This window comes from Halichoerus grypus, chromosome 5 (assembly GCF_964656455.1).
Source record: "Halichoerus grypus chromosome 5, mHalGry1.hap1.1, whole genome shotgun sequence".
Taxonomy (NCBI): Eukaryota; Metazoa; Chordata; class Mammalia; order Carnivora; family Phocidae; genus Halichoerus; species Halichoerus grypus.
Window position 1 is genome coordinate 187,234,470 of NC_135716.1, and position 8,269 is coordinate 187,242,738.

Here is an 8,269-nt window from a genome sequence, read left to right on the forward strand (position 1 = left end):
TTCTGAGTTCAGGCCCACGTGAGAACAAGCTCTGGAGTCTTCAGTGTGGAGACCCAGGGCCAGTTGTGCTGGAAGAATGTGCCCAACCAGGCTCCCTAAAGTCCCTTGCTACTAAATGGCACTTTCATCCTTTCATTCCAGACCCAGCAGGGAAGCTGCAGACACCTGACACACCCAAGGCTAATGGTGGAGGACACACAACAGAGAAAACCCGATGGGATGCATCTGCAGGCCCCACCTGCTCTGCCCACCCATTGAGGGGAGAAAAAGAGGTGGGGAGGGGAAGAGAAGGAAAGATCAGCTGCTTTATCCTCCCTTCCCCAGGACAGAAAGCCCTGACAACCCCATGAAGTCCAGAGCCCCTGCCTTGAGCCACACCCCAATCTCCCACCTCACCAGGTTGGGATCTGGGCCTTGGGGCCCAAGTGGGGAGGGGGAGACTCAGGGAAGGTTGGGGGAGAGGCTTCCACTGCCAGATAGAGGGGAAAAGGCCACCAGTCCCCAGTGTTAAGAAAATTATCCTAAACTTGGAAATCAGGCACAAGGAGCCTCCCTATCCTTGAAGGTCTCCCTGGAGGTGCCTTTGCTGATATTCTTGAAGTTACAGGTTAACGTGGTGTAGACATCTGTCCTACGAGACATGGAGACTTCTGTCCTGGAGAAACATGGTCTTGCTGCCCCATGTGACACCTGCCAGTTTTGTACCTGACCTGTATTCCTTCCTCAAAGCCTCTTAGAACCTGCTGGTTTCCCCATTGGTGAGCTAAAGAAACACTTGACATGTGCTTACTCTGTATTTGTATGGAAGTCATGTTTTTTTTTTTTTTTTGCCTTGAAAATCATATTTTGACATCAGATATTGGAAGATATGCCTCCATTGCTTGGATGTTGGTGGGATGTTATCACCACTGATTTTGGAAAAAGATGGCATCATTGTCTGGAGCTTGGGGAGGTGCCATCTCTGTTACTCATTCATTTGGTCAACATGTCTTTATAGAGGACACACTCTGTGCCAGGTGCCACTCCTGGACAAAATGGAATTCACATTCAAATGTGGTAGACACACGTTGCCTGGGATAAGTTGGACCGGAAGACGTGTTGCGGAACGTCTGGCCGGCTCAGTCAGTACAGCAGGCAGCTCTCGGCCTCGGGGTTGTGGGTTTGAGCCCCATGTTGGGTGTAGAGATTACTTAAAAATAAAATCCGAAAAAAAAAAAAAAGCATGTGCTGCCAGTATGCAGAAGAAAGAGCAGGAAAGGGGGATGTATGTCCTGAAGAGTCCCAGGCAGAGACACAGTGCTGCAAAAGGCCTGAGGCAGGAGTGTGTCTGCTCATGTGGGGGGCAGTGAGGCTGGAGAGTAATGTCTATCATCTCCTTACAGGCTAAAAACAAAGAGCGGGTGCGGAGAAGCAGGGTGTGTGGATGGCCACTGAACACACTATGCTTTCCCCAAGGAGGGGCCTGACCTGATTCTGTTCAGGCCTAACAAGATCATCAGGACACCTGTGGGAAGTAAAAGACCTCAGGTCAGGAAGGGAGCTGGAGACCAATCAGGAGCTTCTCTGAAAATTCAGGGCAAAGGTGGTGGTGGCATGGAGTCAGTGCCAAGGGGAGCGAGGGGTCAGAAGTAGGTGTTTGGAGATATCAGGGAGTTAGAGCTGCAGGAGGCCCGATGGGCCAGGGTGGAACATGGACTCCAAGTGTCAAGGGTGGTGGCTGAATGCTGGTCTGAGAATTCCAAGAAAGGTCAGATGTAGAGGAGGCAAGGAGCCTCAGTCAGGCCCACTCACCAGGCAGAGACGGCCCCAGTTATCTGAACAGAAAAGTTAGTGTAAAAACTTGTTCCCCAGGTATCAGAGGACTGAACGTCATAGGAGAATACGGGGATACTGCTGAGTCAGTGGTGGTAGGAGGCTGGGCTGGAGAGAAGAGGATGGCGCTACGGAGGGTGGAGCCTGACCTCCCCACCTGCGTCCTTGTGGTCAGGACCTCCTGGTGGTGGGAATGGGGGGGGGCAGGGTGGGTGTGAAACTGAGAGCAACAGTCAAAACCCAACACCATGGGACACTATCAGGAACTTGGTTATGGACACATTGCACCTGAAATGCCTATTAGACTTAAAATCAGGTAAGGGATATGGCCTGGGGTTCATGAATAAGTCCAGGCTGGGGATACCAATCGGGGCATCAGGGGATGGGCACAGACAGAGAGGGTGAGGAGTCATGGAGAAATCAGAAATGCAGGAGTAGGGTAATTGGGTTGATACGTCTAAGAAGCCAGTGAGGGGTGTGTAGCCACCTGGTCACTACTAGACCAGCCACAGGGACATCCTGGTGACCTTGCTGAGCGTGGTCTCCATGGTCTTGGGGCAGACTGACAGAGAGTTTGAGAGGGGAGGAGAGGAGCTCAGTTGACATGGTAGGTGGTTGTTCCAGGAGCTTTGCCACAGAGAAGCCGCGGGAGGTGGAGAGTCAAGTGGGCCCTGAGAAGTTGATGTCGTGTTGTGCTTTTCTAACATGAGCAGTATAATGGGCATGGACCCACAGGGAGAGGAACTGAGGATGCAGAGAGAGGGGAGGGTGCTAGGTACCTGTCTAGTGTAGGGAGCACCCGTGCATGCAGAGCTCTGGGGCTCAACCAGGGGACAATATGACTTGCCGGCCTCAGCTCTACATCAGATGAGAGCAGGACAAGGAGGAGGCAGTGTGGGCTTGAGGACAGGGACCAAAAGTGTGCTAGAGTTGTTCAGGAGCACAGTGGGGAGTGGCCAGGAAATGTGAGATGCCTGGGCAGCATCAGGGCCACCTAAGGCCCATGGTCCAGAGCGTAAAGCAAGGACGATCAGAGGCTCGGCACATCTCTGGCCACATGCAGCTCCAGGATGCCAGAGGGTTCACGTGACTGACAGAGAAGCATGACCATGGCATCTTATTCTTGAATCTGGCTGGCCTTGTTTCAGCTGATGAAATGTGGCAGAAGTTTCACTGTGTCAGTTCTGGAGCCCAGGCCTCAGGAGACCCTGAGTGTCTACTTCACCCTTCTGAAATGTTAGCCAAGCCATATGAGGAAGCTGGTCCAGCTTGTGCAGGACGGGGCCACATGGCAGAGAGTCAGAAGTCCAGTGACCACAACTCTAGTGTCCATACATGGTGCCACTTCCACTCCACGGCCTAACCTCAAGGCTTCCATCCTCGAAGCCCAGCTGACCCTCAACTGATAGCAGGTACATGAGTGAGGCCCTGGGGAAGCCACCAGCACCACCCAGATCCACCAACTGTGCAAAGGAACTGGCAAGGGGTTGTCAAGCCACGAAGATAGCTGGGATTTAACACAGGTTACGGTTTGGCCAAGTGAATATGATGAAGCAAGAGGAGGGTTAGGGAGCAGGCACGATGGCTGGCCAGATAAGTTTCTCTTGATTCAGACAGGGGAAAAGACATCAGAGGATGACGAAGCACCAACCTCGGTCTTATCCAAGGACTGCCGATCTCAGCAGGGCCGAAGGGGAGTGGAGGACGTGAGCTTCGAGGCTGGGAAGTTATCAGGGAATGTGAGCCTTGAGGTTAGGCCGTGGAGTGGTTGCAGTTGTGAGAAGGACCCTGGCCAGGGAAGTGAGCGGCCAAGTGGAAAGGTGAAAGGACTGCTGAAGGGGAGGATGTCCAGAAGGTTGGAGAATCATCTTTGTGGATTTTGAAATCACCAGGAACTATGGTAGGAGTGGTTGGGGAAAGTGACGGAATCAGGACTAAAACACATGGGAAATGAGACAAGGCCCCCAGGCGCCGAGACAACTTCAACAAAGTAAGGTGTGATAATACAAGGTTGAAAGCTGGGGCTTTTGTGGTAGAGAAGAGACTGGTCTGGAAGTTCCAAAGAGGAAGGACAAGGAAGCTCACCTTTCCCCAGGTGCAGTGGTCCAAGAACGGTCAACAGCAGTACCCACAGGAGCCATCCTATGCAGACAGGGATTGGGAGGAGATTCTGTCATTTCCCAGGTTGGAGAGATATGACTTCCCAAATATGGAGAGGTGTCAGCACTCAGATTTTGGAGAAAGATATTAACAATGCCCAGACCATGGGGAAGATGCTGTCACTCAGCATGTGCTGGGTGGGGAGGGAATGCTCTCCCTGCCCACTATTCAGGGTAGCTGAGGGAAGTTGTGTCAGGTCCATAGCCTATAAGGGTGGAAGACACCCTCTTGGCCATGGAGGATGAGGACTGTCCTGGAACCTCAAACCTCAACATCAGCAAGCTGTGCTCCTGGCCTCTACCCGGGTCCTGGGCATTTGATTACCTTGTCGCTATCTTGCATCCTGGTTTCCACCAGCCCTGGCCTTTGTCATTTGCTGGATTCCAGCAAACACTGATGAAAGACTTAGCCCCCAGCTGCCACTTTGCAGGAGAGAACCTACAACGGTTCTAGCCTGGTCACTTGACAGCTCTGGTCCCAGCTGCCTGAGTCGATGGGCTGATGCCTCTTGGCAGGAGAGGTGGGAGCAGACTCTAAGAAGGGTGCATGGGGGGACAGGGGCGGGTGGTGGTCTATGGTGTCCCTGATGTACTGGAATCTATGTGCCAGAGGAATGTGAGGGCCAGGGTGTAAATGCAGTTGGCATCCCCATGTCAGAGGTTGGGGGGTGGGGTGTGCACAAACAGCACTTCACAAGCCCTCAAGGACGTGGGTTGCATGTTGTCACGTGGAATGCTGTTTCAGTGGCCAGATGTGAGACCTCCACCCCCACAAGGCTAGAGCCCCATGTCTGGCCTAGAAGATACCTCTGTCTTTCCTCACAAACTCCCCCACTGACTTTCCTGCTTTGCTCCCCCCACAATGGCCATCAGTGGACCCTGCAGATGCCCCCTGGACCATCAGCCTTCTGGGGCTTGGCCCACTCGGGCCTGGGTCCAGGAAGACAGACAGGCCTTTGATGGTTCCCAAGAAGCATCTCATCAGATGGAAAGCCACTGTTCAAAGCCACTGAACATTTGTAAATGCTAAAGAAAATAAGGAAAGGAGCGCCTGCGTGGCTCAGTCCGTTAAGTGTCTGCCTTCGGCTCAGGTCATGATCCCAGGGTCCTGGGATCGAGCCCCCCATAGGGCTCCCTGCTCGGTGGGAGGCCTGCTTCTCCCTCTCCCACTCTCCCTGCTTGTGTTCCCTCTCTCGCTGTGTCTCTCTCTGTCAAATAAACAAATAAAATCTTTGGGAAAAAAAAAAAGAAAATAAGGAAAAAGGACTGGGAAGAAGGGGTGGGTGGGAGGAAAAGGCCACTGTCCCTGGGTCCAGGGCTTGGTCCATCCCAGCTATTCCAGTTACTACTGCTATGTAACAAACGTCATAGTAAACAACTGTCCTACTCTGTGAATCCAGAACTGGAACAGAGCATGCAGGGGCAGCTGGGAAGATGTGAAATGAGTGGCGACAGCAACTTCAGGTTAGGGTCATTTGGAGGCATTTCACTAATGCGTTTGGCAGCTGAGACCACTGGGCCGCTGGCTGCGACGCCCACACAAGGCCTTTCCACGGGATCTCTCCTCGTGGCCTGTCCATGGGGCCAGTTTGTGCTTCCTTACAGAGACAGTTTGAGGGACAAGGGCCCAGAGGGACATGACCATACAGACCGTGGGGGTGTGGCCCTGCGGGAAAGACACAGTGGGGGTGTAGGTGATTACAGTATTGGGAAAGCGTACCTTGCTCTGGCCTCTGGAGGGCTCCTTGCTGGGACTGAGGCTGGGAAGGCCAAGACACAGGCCCCTGGAGACCCTGGATGGGGAGCATCCTTTCCTTTCTGGCAGGCCTCTGAGGATGAGCCTAGGGGGTGCTCAAAGGGTGGAGAGCACTATGGGGCATATGATGAAGCTGAGTACACGCATCTCCTCCCTGCCTCAGTCTCCCCTCTGTTCAGTTCTATCCCACCCGCTTCCCTGAGGCAGTAACAACAAGGTAGCTGACACGTACCCAGTTCTCACTACATGCTGGGTACCTTCAGAATAGATCTCATTTATCTTCCCAATAATCCTGGGATAAATAGATGACTCACTCTACAGGTGCGGAAGCAGGTACAGGAAGGTAAGTCATCCCACCTAACAGCTAGTGAGGAAAAGGATAGCAAGAACGTCGTTCCTCAGGCCTCTCCGTCCCGTCTGAACCTCTGCCTGTCTGACCTGCGCGCAAGGCTGGGGGCCGCCCAGAGCCCAGCCGCACCTGACAACTCCCAGGAGGAGGAGGAGTCTCCAGTGGCCACTGGGGGCGCTCGCGGGCTTCTGTCCTCTGCAATCTCCGCGACCTCCTGGACAGCAGGACTGGTTCCAGCCGCCCCTGCACTGGACCAATCGGCGCTCCCAGGGCTCTTTGTGCTAGCAGTGGCCCCTCCTCAGATTCCTTCCTGACCCCAGCTGCTTTCCAAGGCCCCTCCACTCCCCCGCACGCTCCTCCAGGCGGGAAAGGGGAAAAATGGGTAGCCTCATCTAGGTGCCTGTGCAGAAGCGATTGTGTGGTGGGGAGGACCTGAGCTGCCCCCTGCCCCGCCCCGGCGCCAGAGGCAGACGGAGGGGGGGGGGGGCGGCATCGGTGGAGGGCAGGCGGGGACTTCGCTTGACACTACACTAGAATCAGCCTCAGAAAGGAAAGAAGGCCTCTGGTGGGGGCCAGAGTGGGACCCGGAAATGGGTACTGATTGGGACAGGGGCCAGCCGTGGACACCCACTATGTAGACCCACAGCAGTTGAGCTGACCCATCGAGGCTCGCCATTCGGCTCACTTCATTGCTCAGAAAAGCCCCCGCAAGGCTCTCCCAGACCACTCCTGGGGTCAGGAGCCTCCAGATCCCTGTGCCTCTGCCTGCCCCTTCCCCACCTCCCTCGGCCCCCATGGCCCCTTTGCCACCCTGGGGATGCCATTCCCTCTCCCTGGGGCCTTGCAGAGCTGCCTTCTCCCCAGAAGATCCCACCGCAGAGAAGACTTCCGGACGCCCCGTCAAAAGAAGGGTTTCCTCTCCCCCAGCAGCCCACCCATTTCTATCACTTATAACAGAATGATTATTTTTGCTTGCCATCTCCCCCAGCCCCTGATTAGAAGCCCCGGGAGGGGCTTCCCCAGCTCCAGCAGCTGGCCAGGCCCACAGTGGGCCTCCGGAAATGTCTATGGGATGGATGTCACACTGCTGCCAGGCCACAGTGGACTGGGGACCCCGAGTACTCAAAAGACTATGGCCCTGTGACATAATTCAAAATGAAAACAATATCGAACAGGAAAACAATATAGTCCTGTTTCTCCCGCTGTGCCACTTCAAAATAAACAGATTTTAACAATTGCTGCTCATTTTTTGTGAGCCCTACTTTGCTGGTGCTTAGCCCACTATTGTGTGATCTAGAAGAGTGTGATATCTGCAGCTCCATGACATCACCTCATCTGGCTTGTATCATCACTGCCCTTTACCCTGAGACGTCACCTCTGATTATCTGGTGGCATTGCAAGCCTGGCCAGTGATACCCTTACATTCTGTTGCGTGACATCTTTCTGCCTGACCCGTGACATCGCTCTACCTGTCCTGCAATATCACCCTCATCGTTCTATGCCGTAATTTAGTTGTCCTGTGACGCCACCCTGCCCGCCTCAAGACTTCAGCCAGCCGACCTCTCTCCTGCCCAGAGGCTGGTGTTCCACGTCCACTGTGTAATAGGCCTTGAGTAGGTGTGCAGGTGGTGGGGGTCCTGAGAGGCCGAGCCCGCGGCAGGTCAGATGAGGCTGTGCAGAGACCCTTGGCCCCGAGCGGGGACCCGCGATTGCGGAGGAAAACGGAAGAGGCACGTGGGCCAAGCCTCGCCTACTCCCCAGGGGCGCCTGACCCAATTCCCCCTCGCGACTTCTCCTTTCAGATTTCCCGCGCCGCCCGCCGCGAACTCTGCGCCCCATCTCCACCCCGGGCCCCGTTGGGTCTGAATGGGAGCCTCGCGCCCAGCCCGGGAGATGCGCTGCCCCGGGCAGTCCAAAGAGGCCCCGTCCCGGCGCAGAGCTCGGGACGCGGCCGCAGAGGAGGGGGCCCGGCGATTTTCCCGCTTCGTCCCGGCGTAGCTGGAGGCGGGCGCGGGCAGGGCGCCTCTGCCTGCCTTTGTCGCGGGCCGGGTTGGTGGGCAGGGAGCCTAGGCGTGACTGACATTTGGCGGGGGTGGCAGCCGGGGGTGGGCGGCCCAGCGCAGGGCCCGGGGCGCGGGGGGGGGGTGCGGGCGGGCGGAGCGCAGCCTCTCATTGGCTGGCGAGAGTGTGGGA